The 19,166-nt window shown below is 36.0% G+C and overlaps 1 pseudogene; it reads left to right on the top strand.

The window, feature by feature from the left end:
* The first annotated feature begins 1,424 nt into the window (after positions 1-1,424).
* On the top strand, positions 1,425-2,612 carry LOC114610962 (annotated as a pseudogene).
* The last annotated feature ends 16,554 nt before the right edge of the window (positions 2,613-19,166 follow it).

Below are 19,166 nucleotides of genomic sequence, written 5' to 3'. Positions count from 1 at the left end.
TCGAGTAGTGAGGAATGTACCATCACTGCCAGGTCTATATGAATAGAGGTTAATTGGCAACTGCAACAGTCTATGAATATAAAACATATGCACCATGAATTTGTTTCAAAGAAAAAGTTAATTTTTATAAAATTCTTATTGCTTAATGTATACAAAAATAAATGTATTATTTCATTAGTTCCTGAATGCTTCTGGAGCTCTTATGCCAGTAGTTATGAGTGACAATTCTAAATTTCCCCAAACATTTAATGCCCCAGTTAGAAAACTACAAACCTATAGCCTTTACTTTTTTTAAACTAGGGATTTTCTATTGGCACTTTATGAAAATCTTCTACCTTTACAAGATTATATTTTAAATGAATAGAACATAATATTTTATTTTAAATATTATTTTTATGCTATGAGTAATATGCAAAAAAACATAACTGGCCTCTTTTGTCAAACTATGTCTATTTGAGCAGACTTCTATCTTTAATCACAACCACATCTCACCAAGTTCATTTTATTCTCTATATTACACTTGAAATCACATTGCATTTTACATTCACTCACTACAACATATAGCAACTAACTGACTGCTAGAGTATCAAATCTTTTCTCTGAGATTTGGATGTGCAAAACGGTTGATTGAATAGAAGATTGGGTTTAGACAGACCTCATTTACATACATAAAACCAAAGTAAATAAGAGTCCTTCCACACTCAAGAAAACAAACAAAATGAAAGTCCTTCTTTTAAACAGCCATCTACATTTGAACCATTTGGTTAGTCATGATCTTCTTTATCAATGATCATTGAGTGGAGAATATACATGAGACTCAATTAATTATAAGAAAATTAAACTATGTAAAATTTGAAAGTTTAAAAAAATGAAATTTGCCGGGCGGTGGTGGCGCACGCCTTTAATCCCAGCACTTGGGAGGCAGAGGCAGGCGGATTTCTGAGTTCGAGGCCAGCCTGGTCTACAGAGTGAGTTCCAGGACAGCCAGGGCTATACAGAGAAACCCTGTCTCGAAAATCCAAAAAAAAAAAAAAAAAAAAAAAAATGAAATTTATTTTTACTTTATGTGTAAGGGTGTTTTGCCTTCAAGTATGTCTGTACACCTCAGTGATACAGTGCCTGTGGAGTCCAGGAGACATGTGTCAGATCTCCTGGAACGGAATCTATAAGTATTTGTTAGCCATTATGTGAGTGCTGAGAATCAAACCTGTGGTCCTCTGGAAGAGCAGACAGTGTTGTTAACCACTGAGGCATCTCTCTAGTCTTTAAAATTTGAAAGTTTGTAACACTCAGGTTGAAATTGTGCTTTATGTAGTCACATTCCATTCTTCTACTCATTTATGAATAGTAGCACACAATAAAATTAGTATTAATTAAACCTAAAGACATGCTGAGTAGCTCTATCAGCAGTGTGTGGCAGCAAGATGTCTCAAAGGAAATTCTCAGCTCCCAGTCATGAGTCCTTGGGCTTCTTGCCTCAGAAGAGCAGCAGTCAGCATCATTGGAAAGTGAAGAGCTTCCCTAAGGATGACCCTTCCAAGCCTGTTCACCTCACAGCCTTTCTAGGGTACAAGGCTGGTATGACCCACATCGTCTGCAAAGTTGGCAGGCCAGGATCTAAAGTGAACAAGAAAGAAGTCGTGGAGGCTGTAACTATTGTGGAAACCCCACCAATGGTGATTGTGGGCATTGTGGGATACATAGCAACTCCACGAGGTCTCCAGACCTTCAAGACCGTTATTTACTGAGCATATCAGTGATAAGTGTAAAAGGTGTTTCAATAAAAACTGGTACAACTCAAAGAAGGCCTTCATCAAATACTGTAAGAAGTGTCCGAATGACACAGGCAAGAAACACCTGGAGAAGGACTTCAGCAGCTTGAAGACATGCTGACAAGTCATCCGTATAATTGACCACACTCAGATGCATCTGCTTCCTCTATGCTAGAAGGCGCACACTTGATAGAGATCAGGTGAATGGGAGCACTGTGGCTGAGAAGCAAGACTGGGCTGGAGAGAGGCTGGAACAGCAGCTTCCCGTGAGACAGGTGTTTGGACAGGATGAGATGACTAATGTTATCGGCGTCACAAAAGGCAAAGGATACAAGGGAGTGACCAGTCTTGTCATGCAAAGAAACTGCCCCAGAAGAACCATCAAGGTCTGAGCAAAGTTGCCTATATTGGTTTCTGGTACCCTGCCCGTGTAGCCTTCTCTGGGGCTTGAGGTGGGCAGAAAGGCTACCATCACCGAATAGAGATTAACAAGATTTACATGATTGGTCAAGGCTACCTCATCAAGGGTGATAAACTGGTCAAGAACAATGCATGTACTGACTATGACCTATCTGACAAGAGCATAAATGTGCTGGGTGGCTTTGTCGATTATGGTGAGGTGACCAGTGACTTCATCATGTTCAACGGCTGTATGATGGGAACCAAGAAGCAAGTACTTATGCTTCGTAAGTCCTTGCTGGTTCAGACCAAATGTTGGGATCTGGAGAAGTTGACACCACCTCCAAGTTTGGCCATGGTTGTTTCCAGACCATGGAGGAGAAGAAAGCTTTCATGGGACCACTCAAGAAAGATCACATTGTAAAGGAGGAGGGTGCTTAATGCCAGTAGCACTTTGTGTAGCTAATGGCGTCTCATCAATAAAAGGTTTCCAGTAAAATAAATAAATAAATAAATAAATAATAAATAAATAAAAGACATGGTGAGCAAACTGTGATTTTTACATAATTTACATATACTATCTTTTTAATAATTACAAAAGTTCTATAAAATAAATATTCATTTTTTAGATGATTTAAGTGATATGCTGAGAAGTTAAAATAATTTTAAATGTCCATACAACAAACAAGTGTGCAGCCAGCATTTAAATGCATTCAGACTGACTCCACATTCTGGCTCTTTATTGCAAGAATATACTTGTTTTACAATAATACAGTATCACAATCAAAGTGGTTAAAAGAAAAAAAAGTAACTAAAATGTCATAAATATTGATTGAACCACAAACTAATTCACCTTCTTCAACAGCAGTCAGAGTGCGATTAAGATCTTTATTTCCCGTATCTGTTTCTTCGCTCTTGACATTTTAAAATCGGACCAGAGAAAGTCATTCCAGCTAAGCATCTATGTTAACAAATCATAAGTGATTTGCTTGTAAAATCTGACACTAAGAGGAAAGAAGAAAGAGCTGTGTCCAAACATCAGTCAATATCTGAGACTCCCCTCTGGTTCCCACAGGAGTCTGATATGACCATCCCACTGTTGGCTACTTATTTCTACTTTCCTCTGATTCCGACTAACCGTCACTGTTTTCCTCACTGGGGACTCTTTCTACATTCAGCACTGAGGGCACAAGCTGTCAGTCGCAGGAATCACTGATACCAAACTAATTCAGTTTCAAAAATCAATTTGTTACATTTTATTGACCCACTTATTCCCAGGCTACTTGTTTTTAAGTTGATAACAACAAGATCATCATCCACTTAAAAATTCATCACAGAGGAAAGAAGGGGTCCATTTTTCCTGATTATCCAGAAAATATCTTGATCACAAATTGATTTCCTAAACAATTGCTATCGATCTGAAGTTAGAGAAGACGTGAAGAATCATGGCTTGGTCACTTGCTTTTCAAAAAGTCCAGGGTCAAGTCCAAACCTGTTATATATGTACTGAACTTTGTAATATAATGCTTTCTCCAAAAGGAACAGGTGCTGCATTATTAACAAAGAATAAATGAATATTGGGAAGAACACAATCATGATTGTGTACTGAAATATGTCATGAAAAGTAAAGAAAAATGTACTTTTGGTAATAAATGTCTTTGTCCAGTAGCCACTTGAGGTATTATTTGATTAGCTTAAAAACTGATACACAAAGCCAGTAATAATGACTTTGGATAGCTGTAATTCTAACACCCAGGAGAACAAAACAGGAAAACCATGAATTAGAAACAAAAGCTAGCCTTGTCTACACAGCAACATTATTTTATTTAATTCTCAATGTTATTGTATACCCTATCCTCAGGGAGCATTGTGGAAGAGTGGGCAGAAAATTTCTAGTTTCCAAGGGTTAGAAAGGTCTCCTGCAAAACAGTATGTTTTGGACAAGACAAGGTTGCTGCACATATTAACCTAGGACAGTGTTGCTGTCTATACAAGTCCTAATTAGGATCAAGCTAGGCAACAATTCAGGATAGAAGAGGAAAGAGTCCATGAAGGCACACCCAGAGCTGGGGCACTATTTGCCAATAGAAAGGAACATAAGCTTTCTTGACTAGTGTGACCCCCTCATTCAAGCTCTAGTGGATGGCTCTACACCCATGCGTATATGATAAGCACTAATTTGACTCACTGTGTTATAAAAACCAATTAATTAACTAAAAAATATCAGACTAACATGTTCAAATAATTCAACTGTTTTTCAATGTTAGAAAAATTTGAACATTTCAAAAATAAAATATTTATGTTTGTTCTAATAAGAAAATCAAATAACCATTTGTACTTATATCAACAAAAACTGTGATATCCCATTTGTGATGAGATAGGATTAGCTAGTTATTGATGAGGCTTAATGTATCTTTTCATAGAGCCACTTTTTTGTTTTTTCAAGACAGGATTTCTCTGTGTAGTCCTGGCCATCCTTGAACTCACTCTGTACACCAGGCTGGCCTTGAACTTGGAGATCCACCTACCTCTGTTTACCAAGTGTTGGGATTACAGGGATGTGCCAGCCAGTTCATATAGCTATTTAAATAAGTTAACTAAATCATTAAAAAAGCATTCCATAGAGGCATTGTGCTTTAAAATGTTGATTAAATCTTATTCACCATTTCTTATACCTCTTCGAGTACTTTATCATAGGATAGCTATAACTCTCAGTATGGAAGATAAAATCTTATATGGTCTACACATTTGCTTAAATGCTATGCATACAAATGTGGGTAAGGGGTCCATTGAGATGACTCGGTGAGTAAAGGTGCTTGCTGTCAACCTAAAGACTCAAGTCCAATTAGTGATACCCACATGTTGGAAGTATATAATAAGTTGTCACAAATTGTCCTTTGACCTCCATATGTGTGCCATGCCACCCATGTACCCACACACGTGAAGACTTGTAGGAGCACACAGACAAATTAATAAATGTAACAAAAATATGGATACTAAAATGACTAAGCCAGACTTTTTCATAGCCCTTCAACTCTGAGTCAAGATCCATTCTTTGTAAGTGAAAGAACATGAGATTTGATGTTTATCTGTAGTCCTTCAAAACTACACAATATTCTCCTTCCTTGCTGTGACAGGAATCACAGTCTGCCCAATAGCACTGGGGATCTTCTCATCCACACAGTAATTCATGAAAAATAAATCAATTGATAAGTTAAATAAAAATCTCTTTATTATAGCATTTGGTGATTAACAGAAGTAAACAGCTCTCCTAAAAATGCAGGCACAGTGGACTAATCTATTCTCAGAATACTTTTATTCAAATTTAAATATAATACATTGCAATAATTTCACCTTTATACCTTATGATATTGTTTTATTTTATGTGATAGCCATTATTCTCACTTGATAGTTATGCTTTCTAACTTGTGATAAGAAGAATGATGTTTTCTTCTTTCTCAGTCTCAGCTGTTATATGACATGGGACAGTTGTCTTCACCTTGAGAGTTTATCTGAAAACTGTTCTCTTGTATATTTGATTTTCCCACTTCTACTTGCATACAATAATTGATCTTCATATCCTTGTCAAACTTGTTTATTTACTTGAGAGGTTATTCCGCTACATTTTGAAAATGTATGTCATTACACTAATGGACAGCATCTTGTATTAGACAGTGTAATGATGAGTAAATATTGAAGAAGCCAGTATTTGACTTTTCAAGGCTTCCCTGTGTTGTCTTCCTTTTGGTTCATACTATAGACTTACTTGTCTTAGAACGGAGAACTTCATGTTTTGTATTTATATTATAATAGCAAATACTATTTTCATTAAATATAATTTCAATGGGTAAAATTTCTGTAATTATTTCTGCCAGGAAGTTCATTTGAGACCAAAAAGTTAGATTACCAGAAAAATAATCACAGTGGTGTAAGCAGCACACATCTCAGCAAGGTGTGCACATGAACATAGTTTAATGATAGATGGTACAGGGACCATTGGGAAAGCTTATACAATTGGAAACATTGGAATCCAATATTTGGTTGTCCTCTTGCCATCCCTATAAATAGGGAAAACATGACTTAAATCTGGTTAGCTGCACAATGCCAAGTAGGGAAAGAATTAAAGCAGCTGTGATATACTCTTTACTAAGGAGATGAGATCGGGCAGGGTGCTTCTGAGGTAGATAAAATACACAGTGGTCCAGTGTGATTTCTTCAGGAGCATTACTGTACTCCTAGTAAACAGAACAATACTTCACTGTGAAGAACACCATTTTTGTCTGTTTTGAAATATGATTGATGTATATTTGTTTTTATGTCACACGTTTTCCTCATGTTCAACTCTCCTATTACATTATCTTATTATCATACCTTTCTCCTCTCACTGGTTTCTTCCTCCTTCTCAACAATACCCTTCTAATTGTTAAGCAATAGTTAAACAGATGAAAGAGAGATGGACATATGAATAAATAAATAGGTGGATATATATAATAGACAAATAGACATAAGAAAACAGATTTAAAAATAAATAGGCGGTTACATAATAACTAGATTGATTCTTAATATGAGTGATAATGTACAAAATTTGTTTTAAACCTCTGCCTTATTTCACCTAATATGATATCCAATTCTATCTACTTGCAAATGATATAATTCTATGCTTCTTTATAGTTAAATAAAACTTCACTATGAAAATCAGAAACAAACACACAAAACTCAATTGTGTGTGTAGATTTTTTAATCCACTTCTATATTGATGGATACCTATGCTGGTTACACAATTTGACTGTCATAATCATGCTCTAATAATCAAGATGAGATCACTGAGGTCCGCAGACATAGATACCTACAAGCATATGCCAGCAGTGGGACAGCAGGAGTACATGTTGGTTCTAAGTTTGGTTTTATCATGGATCTCCATACTGACATCTACATTGTCTATGCTAATTTAAACCCTATCATTGATACATAAAGGTGTCTTTTCCTTCCATTTCCAGAAGTATTTTTTTCCGTTTTCTTTGTAATGGGTGGGGCAAGGTAAAATCCTACTGTAATTATTTATCAATTTCCTAATGGATTAAGGATGTTAATTTTTTTAATACAGGAGAAATTTTTACTTTTAGAATGCTTTTAGTCAGATGCCCTTGATTTACATGTGTCTGGTATAAATATGCTTGAGACCTATATATTTGTGGGACATGTCTTCCTAGAAAATATCCTGCGTACTTTCTACTATAGGCTAAAGATATTTCATCATTTAAATGTTCCCAGCTGTGTGCATTAAGCCTCATTAAATACCACCCCAGAAAGGTCTGTTTCATACAAAAGTTAAAGTCATAAGCAGCCTTCAGTTATATCCTAGACTTTTCTTATGCATATTATTTCACTTCTAAAATTATCCTTTAAGTCTAGTCACATAGCAAGATATGATGCTCACACATGAGTGTATATTCATAGACATAAATATATATCTTCAGCGAATATGTGTAGATGAGATAAAACTTCACAAAATCCAAACAGACTAATAGAGAGAGGAGGAAGGGACAGAGAGAGAATTCAGGAAAATAGTTAATATAGAAAAGTTAGGTTGATTGAAAGGAAACATCTGCTGGATAAAAACATGAGTCTGTCAGTATTGTAGATTTTCTTTGAAATTCTGAATATAACAGTAAAAACATAGAAACAAAATTAGTAATGAAACAATCTCCATGAGATTTGTTGTATCTCAACAAATCAACATATGACCTGAAAATAAATCTCCAGAATCCTTGTTGCAAATACAGCAAATAAAAGGCTATAATAAAACACCCTAATTGAGTTTTAGTTCTTAATTTACAATATCGTTGCTGTATTTTAGCATGAACTAGTATTAGAAATGAATAGATGTAAAGGAATTAAATGTTTCTGAGGCAATTTCTCGAGTACAGAAAAAGGTAGGAGACAAAGCTATCAGTCTTCCATCATTGCTTAAGCTCGTTCAATAAGGTAACAAGGAACATGAAACCTGCTCAAATAGAGTTGTCGGTCTTTGAATGAAGTAAAGGAAATTGCCAAAAATCACTGTCCTTCCTTTCTATGCCATCCTTGAAAAATCATGAAAATGGCTTACCATGGTTTCCAGTGGCTAATTATAGAGCCACTGCTTAAAATAACCGTCTACATCGACCTTTTAGGGATTCACAAAGCATGAACATTCTGCTAAGTAGTAGAAGCTAAGATGTGAATAAAATGTTGCACCAATCTTGGAGAGAGAAAAGCACTATTTATTTAAGTGACACAGTTCTGGAATAAAAATATTATCAGACTGACAGAGAAAATTATCAGGATAAATTAAACACCAAACTCACATCTATTACATAGACAGTAAAAAAACACTAGCTTCAAATAATACTTTATAAGTATTACATTAAACTTGGACAATGAATAGCTTAGTTGGAAAAATAAATTATACATAAAGATTGTAGTTAGGAAATGGATGAAATTATCAGGATTAAAGAGTAACTTTATACAACTGAGTTGGGATCCACACAGATATGGAAGTCATACAGTACATAAAGAATGGGAGATTATGGGAAAATATATACATCATACATTGTCATTTACAATATAAATTGGTGCTATACCTTTGGATGACAATTGAACACTGTAATTTTTAATCCAGGAAAACAGTCCATATATGCGATTCTTCCTTTGGAGGTAATGACTCGATACATGTAAATGAGGCATTTCTCATACAATTTCTCATACAGTCAAGGAGATTGTTGAAATTCCTAGAATAAGCATTAAAAGGATGAAAATGCAGTACCAGTCAGACTTGAGAATTTGTATTCTCTCAAAGTTCGCCTTGGCACCTATCCACCAATGTGGCCTTCTTATAAGGGCTCAACCTCATAATAAAAGAGGACTCAGTGCTGCCTTATCCCTTCTGCTATGTAAGCTACTGCAGAAGATCCTGCCTATGGGCCTGGAATCAGGACCTGTATATAGCAAAGACTGTCCTGAGTGAATGAAGACATAAGTGAATTGTATGTGTTGACACAGGCACCACCCTATCAGGGACAAAGAATGCTTTAAACTCCATGAGAGTGGCCAACCCTTCCCCTGGTGAAGCTCACAGTGTTGGAAAATCCTTGAGGGAGTCCAAGTATGAAGTTGATAGTATACTGAGGAAAAACACCCATTCAATCTTTCTCCTTCTAGATGTTTGTCGTCTGAAGACTGTGACCCTCCAGGGACTTCTCCTACTAAGATTACTTAACCTTGACTTCTTGGTTCAGCCATATACCATAAACCCTACCTCCTTGATTCAGCTGAGTGCAGTAACCTCGCATTCCTCTACAGCTATACATAATAAACACGTGGAGCTTCCCAGGTTCTGAGGTTTCTTTATCAGAAAGCCCAGTCCACCTGATCCCAGCATTTGGGTGTGTATGTGTGTTTCTCTTTTTATTCCCGTGTCACCTCAGTCATGTCTGTCTCTTGAGCTCTTGCTGAACAAATCAAGGATCTCTGTAGATAATAATTCTATCAGTGTCTGGATCCTGATTTTCCAGATTCCCACATGAGGAGAAACAAATTCTTGTCATTTAGATCTCACCCAATCTGTCTTATGTTCTAAAGTGGTACAAACAGACTAAGACAAACAGATGTTTCCTAAACATTAGCAGAATACACACACACACACACACATATGTGTATTCTGCTGTTATTATATATATTCATTAGCAGAATGTAATATATATTATATATAATTAATATATATTCATAAAGACAAAAAGAAACTAAAATAAATAAGTGCATCTAAAAAACGTAAGCCTCTTTATTTACATAATAATTTACAGTTGATCTTTATGAGAAAAATGTATACCTAGAGATGAAGGAAAGTACTATATAAAGAATATACTTAAATATTTTTAAGTCTTAATACATCTTTGTATGAAAAAGTATGAATTGGAGTAAATAAAAGGTAATTATGATATTTAAGGTAATATTAAACTGTAGGTCATCAGTGATACCTTGAGATTTGTGCCCATGAGTGCAAACATGCACTTCTGTATATCTTTTACATGTGATATTTACAAAATTGTAAAACATATACTTCAATTATTTGTGATTTAGTTCAGTTACATGTATTTGGAGGTATGAAAAATAAACATCAAGTTATATTAGAATGATAGTATTGTTAACTTGCTTTTAATGTAGTTTGAAATTATTTCAACCTCCTCATAATTCCAAAAATACAATACAATGTAACAAGCAAGAGTTGGGAAATGAGTGAGTGTTGTCTCTGTTATTAAATAGTTTGATTTATAGATTGGCAGATAAAAAGGTGCCAACAGATTGTTTGGAAATTAAAAATTGATATCACAATTACATATATTAGAAAATAAGAGTAATTTTCCAAAGCACAAAATGACAGACTGCAGTTTGACAGTTCCTGAAAATTAACTCTAAAATCAGAGTTGGATGTGGTAGTGACACGTGGGATCCCAGGGAAATGAGGGCAGAAGAGTTCAAAACCAGCCCTGGCTACATAATGAGTTGGCAGCCAGTCAGAGTTAGAATCTTAAAATGACATTTTTCTACATTGCTACAGTAATGGTAGCAATCAATGTCTTTGAAGTATATTTTACCTGAAAAATATAAACACCTATTCTTTTATTCCAAATATGTTCATATTCAAGTGTAAATACTTTCACACACACACACACACACACACACACACAGAGAGAGAGAGAGAGAGAGAGAGAGAGAGAGAGAGAGAGAGAGAGAGAGAGAGAGTTTTCCATTTTACATCCACTGCCAAGACTAAGAAGTATCCAGAAAACCTAAAACAATTCCTCCTAGGCATCTACTCCAGATTACTGAGTTTCTGATTTAATTGAGTCTTGGATGGGTTAGATAGTGGATTAGCATATCTAAAGTGAGGGTAAGGAGTTATACTGTGTTACTCTGGAATGCAGCTGAAAGCAAATTATGCTTAGGATTATTATTGTTGCATGTATTTATTTCTTAGATGTGTAAACTGTGACCTCTATCTTGAGTTCAGTGCAGTAAAATCTTTTACAGGCTGAAAAATAGTAGAAATTCCAGACAGGGCAGTATAAAATATAATATGGTGTTTACATAATTATGTTGTAATTCTGTTAGAACAAAAGCATTTCTGTTGTAAGCTACATTTTGAGACAGTTGCCTTAAATTTCCAGAAAAAGGAGAACTATTTGTTTTAGCTAAGATTATTTTATTCTTGGCATGCACTCAAAAAGTCTAATATTTCCTGGTTGGTTTTTTAAAAGGAGAAATACATTACATACACACACACACACTATTCCCGATATATGTATCTTTTATTATCAGAGGCTTCTGAACTGAAGAGCCAGAAAATCCTGAATATATCAGCTTCCTGAAGCTGATGTGAAACTACTAAGATTCACCCTGAACCGCCAAACAAGTGTGAGGAGATCATAAGGCTTTGATTTTATTGTGTTGAGATAAATCTACGACTACAAAGACATACCATTACTCTTGTGATAAGAATAATTGTTCTGTATTTGCTTTTTAAGTGGTCCTTAGTGTGGTACGCCCTCCAGTGCCTTTTCTTTGGCAGTAGGACCTACTGTTCAAATATTCTGAGAGGCCAAGACATTGCAAATAAGCAAAATATGCACCACACCATGACAGTTACATTTCAGAATCATATGTACTATTCCAGAAAAGTAAGTGGTTCTTGAATTCCCTGCTCAGAACATACTACTGAGGATTTGTTTTCTCACTGGCCATAGCTTTTTCACAGGAATGGACTGAATTGACATTGAATTATCAACGAAATACCCATTTGGAGCTGAAATAAGCTGTATTCTTTCTAAAGTCAGAGGGAGATCATGATGATTCTTTGAAACATCTTCAATGTGCATCTCTATAGTGAATCTAAATTTTGTGAGACTGTATTTACAGAAACCCTGACAATGGCCTGCCTCCATTATGAGACATCCATATTGAGTTTTCCTTCCCACAGCCCAATTGCTTCTCTAAATCAAAATAACTATTCAATTTAAGCTTTATTTAAACAATATCAGTCCTTCATAATTATATTTTTCTAATAATAACTGTCATTCTGATCATACACTGTTTACTTCCTAGGAATTATATACTCTAAAATACAAAGAGATAGCAGCCATCATAAATTAATGGTTCAACAAACTAAATAGAAACTTGAAGCTACAGAACTTGAAAAATATTGAAGAAAGTCAATATTTTTAAATACTTAGGTTTTACATAAGCTAACACAAAGAAAGAAAGTCAAAGTTCTTTACTAAGAAATAGTGGTCAACACTTAAGAACAGACACATACATCTAAAAGTGCAAGAAAAATATAGAGCAGAGTTTGAAATCAAACAAAGTGAGACTGAATAGTTTTATATAAGGAAAGCTATACAGCTTCTTTGGACATAGTTTTTCCTCATTTATAAAAGTAGACTATAATACCTATTATTGGGCTAGAAATGTAAATTAGGTAAATACTAAAAGCCAGGCAGCAAATATGAACTGATTCATGAAATGATACTATTAAATGAAAAAATGGTCATATAATAATCATAGGAAGAGCAAGAAAATACAAGTGAATCTTAAAATTGGAAATTCCTTGGCTTTGACTTAATAACATATTCAATGCCCCAAATCCTAAGGTCAAAAAGAAAGAAATTTAGGTTATGGAAGCAAGTTATAATTCTATATACAGATTGCACAAAATTAGAAAAAAATAGATAATAGTGATACCAATTAACAGAACCACAGTGAGGTAAGGGCAACAGAACTTAATAATAAAAAGAAATGGAATTTGGAGTAAGTCATTTTCCCAGAAGTAAATGGTAACCTCAATTCAAAATAATTCTCCAAACATAGGCACAGATGTTTTTATACAATTCCCATGCCTTCCCTATTTTTATTGGTTTTTAGTATTGCAGAAATGAAATTAACTATAGTTACATATAAAGGTATAGCTATCATCTGCAAGTTAGCATTTCCTATATTAAGATAGGTGTTTAATAAAACGGCACAAAGAGGTAAGTGTGACTATTAGCAACGTGAGTATGTGCGGTTTAAACTGACACACTTAATAGCACTGGGGATATGTGTAAAATGAAACTCACAAATCCAAGTATCACTTGAAATAATTTTCTTGATCGAGATGCACTTCACATTCACTGCTAGACCCAAGAGAGAATGTTGCAGGTAGAAAGCAATGGCTTCCAATTAAGTGGGACTTACTGATTTATTCCCTACAGTGGACTGAGGGATACTAACCACTCACTGAGACGTAGTTCCACAAAAGGAACTGTTGTCATTTCACCCCAGAGTGACACCTACTACTTGGGAAGCTGATCCTAAGAAAGCATAGTCTTTACAACAGTGATGACATTAAGTTTGATCATGGGTCCTTCTGTGAATCCAATGACAAAGAAAGAAGATTCTGTCATAGATCGGAAAGGATCCTTTTATTTCTCAGTGATTACAATTGCTCTTTTCCTGATTCAATTAAACTCTAGAAATTCATCCATAGAACTAAATTCAGCTTGTTAACTTGTTGAATGGTGTCAATTATGCTTACTCTGAAAATGAGAATTGGATTTAAGTGCATTGTTCATTTATTCAACAAATTGACTGAGTTCCTGTTATGTCAGTATTATGAAAAATACTTGAAAAAAAACCACTAACAGAAGAAAACTATGTTACATTCACATTAGAAGTTAATTGGGAGACAAAACAATTAACCAAGCAAACAAACCATCTGGCATAGTATCTGTTTAGGTTCATTTATAGGTTTCTGTTTCTGTTAGACAATTTTAAATGGCATGGTAAAATAGCTATGGTGTTTAATTCTTACTGATTGTTGTTTATAATACATAAACATGATAAAAGATTTAAAGTTGACTTGAATTTAAAACATATAAAATATTTGATGCAGGGCTGGGAGGATGACTCAGTACAAACAATTGTTGGTTACACAATCATGAGGACCAGCATCTACATAAATTTGTAAATGTAGCAACATGCACTTTCAGTCTCATCATCCAGACATAAAGACAGGGATCCTGGTAATTGTTGGGTGATTTCACCTAAACAAGCATCATACTCAATAAGAGACCATGCCTCAAAGGATAACATGGAGAGTAACAGAGGCGGACACCCAATGCCAACCTGAGGCCTCTACACATACACACACACACATATATACATACACATACACACACACATGCACACACACACACAAGCATAAACACACACATTCACACACACACACAAACACACACAAACCACAATAACAACAAAATGTCCATTCCAATCAGTACTAAAGCACCAAACAGAGACACCAATTTAGTCACAGAAATTCAGACATCTGGTGTTAATACGTGTATTTTGAGACCAGCACAAGTTACACATGTGAAGGAAGCTGTCACGGCCTTTGTGTGTAGAAAGCAACAAGTTCTTAGCTCTACATTCAGGCATCAGTAGATCAGATGAACCCGAAAGGACTTCTTCAAAAATGATGTTAAGTTGAGTACAATGATACAGAATTGTTATGCAAATAAAGTGTGATACTTTCACACAATGAGTAGTTTGCTTTAAAGAAAAAACCTAAATGAGTTCTGCAAACAATATTTGCTAAAGTCTAATAACAACATAATCTTTTCAAGAGATAGGGATGAAAATTTACCATTAAGAATTTTAAAATACGAAACTTTGAATTCTAGAAAATTAATTGAAGCAACAAACTGAATATGCCAGACAAGGTTACTTTACTACAAACTATCAGATATCTTGAAGAAGTGAGTAGGACTTGATGTGAGAGTGCAAAAATAAGAAATATTTTGTAACTGGATCTGTTAGAGGAAAGCAATCTAAGCCAGACATTGGAATGGGATGGTTATAATGTGGGTTTGTTTTTACATAGGAAGAATGGCATCACCAATCACTATTTAGGAGTGAGTATAGCCTGTAATGAATAGCTAGAGATTGAAATGAGTAGACAAGATGAAAGAGATTTAAATGACTAGGCTTTAGAAGTACAGCATGCTAAAACTTTGTTATATGGCTGCATTTCTAGCAAATGTTAACCAGTTAGGGGACTAGACAGAACCTCAGTTGGTAGAGTTGCTTGCCTAGCATGCATAAATCCCTGGGATCCATCCCCAGCAATATGCAAACTAGATATGAGCTCAGCACTTGAAAGGAAGAGGCAAGAGAGCCAGCAGCACAATGATATTCTGAGCTGCACGGTAAGGCTGGAATAAGCCTCGCTCTCGTGCTCTCTCGCTCTCTTGCTCTCTCGCTCTCTCGCTCTCTCGCTCTCTCGCTCTCTCGCTCTCTCGCTCTCTCGCTCTCTCGCTCTCCTCTCGCTCGTGTGCGTGTGCGTGTGCGTGTGCGTGTGCGTGTGTGTGTGTGTGTGTAGACTAAACAAGCAAGCAAACCAAGCAGGAAAATCTAGTGCACTTTATAGAGTATTAAAAGGAAGGATAGAAAGGTGCTTTTTTTTTCCAGCAAGTTAGAGAGTAAATCATTAAGAAGGGAGTGAGCAAGTGGCAGTGGGAAATTGCCAGGAAGGAGATAAAGAGCAAGAAAAATCGCAGGCTGCTTGTCAGTACCTGATGGAAACAAATGATATATTCAATCATCGTCATGAACGTGGTCATGTTCCTATCCCCTTCTTTCTTTTACAGGATCCTAGAGAAAAAAAGGGTAGAATATAAGACAAAAAGCAAAACCCAAAACTAGCCAAAAGAGCTTTAAAATCCTACACATCGGCCTACCATTCTTCTCAGTCCAAAGAAACACGTGTTGTGGAAGTCTGCTCAGCAAAATGCCACCATATTCACTGGAGCTTTAATTAGAGGAGAGCAAGAGGTTTGCTCTTGGGGTAGAGGAGCCAAAAGGAGAATGCTTTAAAAGCTTAGAAACAAAATTCTCACAGATGGAGATAGCACATAGTTCTGGCAGAGATAAACCCCAGCTCTCTTTTTTTTGTGTGTGACACATGTGGAGAAGGAAAGTCAGAGGTGGTCTTCTAAACTTCACAGCAACACAGATGGAGCATGCACTTCTCAGCTCCTTATGACATTTGTGGGATGCTGGACCTGACTTGTACACTGAGTCCTCACCACCGTGTTATATGAAATAACTAAAATCAGATGAGGGAAAATGGGTTTTCTGTGGTTATATGAAGTCTGTAGGAGAAAAACAGTCATATGCAGGGATGGGATACATACCTGTCCTGTCCCACTTTGTCCAGGGCGCCTCTTCACAGCTCTGTCTCTGTGAATCTGAATTCCAGAGACACTTCTAGGCACTAAATATAACGCATAATAAAGAAGAATTAACCATGGGAAAACTTTGGTGATTTTGTATCTCCCTTCCCAGAATATTGTAGCTCTGTCATCTGGTTGACTTGTGGATGACTGTCACCCACTTTCTTCTTCCTACTTTAGAAAATAAGAGTCATAAAATATTCTTCCTCCAGTGTGATAAAATTATGTTTTCTGAGCACAACCTCGAGTATCTACATAAATTATAAACTCTACATCTCTAGAAGGCATGAGATAACTTACCACTGCCATACAGGGGGTATCTAATAATTACGCTAGAGTCCAGAATTATTTTCATATCATCTTACCTAAGGAAGTTCGTAAAGAAATCAAAACTTATGTAGCTTTATATGGTCACTCAAAGATAGAGAGTCACAAAATTCCAGGTTATTAATTGTAGTTCATCAATCTCATGGAATGAATTAAAACTAAGTCTAGGAATCTGTGGCTTTGTCAAGCAAGGGTAATTTTATTTTGAGCACAGACATAAATGGAGACATTATTTTGCTAATAGAAATGAAGTTTGCTCCCTGACAATGAAAGATAGGCTATCTTGTAGCTAGCTGAAGCTACACAGGTGGAGGAACAGGACAGCAAGAGTGCACAGAGCTGAGATCTCTGAAGAAGCCACAGTGTTCTGAACATCCTGCAAATGGATTGGCTGACAGGAACACTGTAATTGGAGAGAGATGGAGTGCAGACCCAAAATTACCTTCCACTCCCCTTAGTCCCTTTTAAGAGCCATTTGCTACCAATCTATGTATCTGCCCTAACAACTTTAAAACTACTAGGCAAAAATTTGGAGGTATATTATTAAACACAGAAGTTCTCTGGCTCTAGACAACCCTAAAGTTAAGAAGATTTTTCTAACTTCTGAAACCTGCAGCAGGCCTCCTACCCTGCTTTCATTGCCTTCTTGATGTCATAGCATTATGATTTTCTGTGACTCAGTGACTATAAAAGCTCATGTATTCTCTTCTGCGGTGGAACAAATTGTTGGGAGGGGGCAGGATTCATATTCTCAGGCTTTGGCCACTTCCACTTGGCAGGAAATAGATTGTCTCTCATTCCTTGTGAAACAAGAACTGTGATTTGCATTGATGCCAGAGCTAAAGATTATCAGCTATGAACTCCTCAGTCTATTCCACAGATTAATGATGTCACAGTTTTAAAATGAAGCAGTTGTGTTCTACAATGGACTATAAGGAATTCCTGACCACTAATATGCTACTATTTTCAGTAACAGAGATTGCATTAACTACCACTTTGTCTTTCCTTCTCTGTCTCTGTCTATCTCTGTCTCTTTGTTTCTCTGTTTCTCTTTCTCTCTATGTATCTTTGTCTTTCTCTCCTCCTTTCCCATTCTCCTTTATTTTTGCTAACTCTAATTTTGAAATTTCATTAAAATAATTCCTTCTTTTATAATTAATTAATGAATTGTTTGTTTGCTTATTTACGTCTCAAATATGCTCACAGAGTCGCTCCCCCAATTCTCCTAACCTTCTAATCTAAGATGAACCCCTGGGTATTCCCCTACCCTTACTCTTCAAGTCTCTGTAGAATTAGGCTCATTCTCACCCACTGAGGCCAGACAAGTCAGCCCTGTTGGGGAACAGATTCCATAGTCAGGATACAGCTATAGGGACAGTCACTGTTCAGATTGTGCAAGGATACAAATGGATACTGAACTGCTCTTCTGCTATATATGTGTCAGGGCCTCAGTTCAGCCCAGGGTATGCTCTTTGATTTCTCAGCCTCTGCAAGCTCCCAGGGGTCCAGGTTAGCTGACTCTATTGGTGCTCCTATAGAGTTCCTGTCCTCTTTGTGGCCTTCAATCCTTCCCCCAACTCTTCCATAAGAGTCCCTGACTTCTGTCCAGTGTTTGACTGTGGCATCTGCTGTTGTTTCATTCAGTTGCAGAGTACATCGTCTCAGAGGACAGTTATGCTAGGCTTTTGTTTGCAAGCATAACAGAGTATTATTAACAGTTTTAGGGATTGGTTCTTGCCCATGGGATGGCTCTCAAGTTGTACCAATTATTGGTTGGCCATTCCTTCAGTCTCTGATCCATCTTTGTCCTTGCATTTCTTTTAGATAGGACAAATTTGGATCAAAAGTTTTGTGGCCAGGTTCCTTTTTAAATGATGCAAATATTTCTTAAATGATACAAATGTGCCAGCCTAATAATATAAATATAACATGAACACAATGAGTCTTTGTCATTTAGGTGACAGAGCCTCCTTTCAAACAAATGGAAAACAATGGGTTTGTGGATAATGTGAGGGTACACTTCCTATTTTTAAGTAAACTGGATTATAATTCTGGGAATGTTTAGCCCTTAGTTTTATATTTCTCCTGGCCAGTTTTACCATAACTTTTCCAAAGTATTTTAATAAATACTTAAAATAATCAGAGCAGGAACTTAGGAATTGTTTCATGGTTATCCTGAACTTGGGATATTTAAAGCAAAGAAAAAATACTATAGAAGTAAGTAAAACACACTTGATCATTACTTAAAACAACAACAACAACCGTCAGTCCCAAAGAGTCTTGGATAAAGCTTTTGTTGCTCTAAAATGAAGGAAAGGAATGTTGGAAAAGCTTTAATATAATACCTTCTTTTGATAACAAATTC

This window comes from Grammomys surdaster, unplaced genomic scaffold, assembly GCF_004785775.1.
Source record: "Grammomys surdaster isolate TR1022 unplaced genomic scaffold, NIH_TR_1.0 126066, whole genome shotgun sequence".
NCBI classification, from domain to species: domain Eukaryota; kingdom Metazoa; phylum Chordata; class Mammalia; order Rodentia; family Muridae; genus Grammomys; species Grammomys surdaster.
This window is presented reverse-complemented; position numbering and strand designations above follow the sequence as displayed.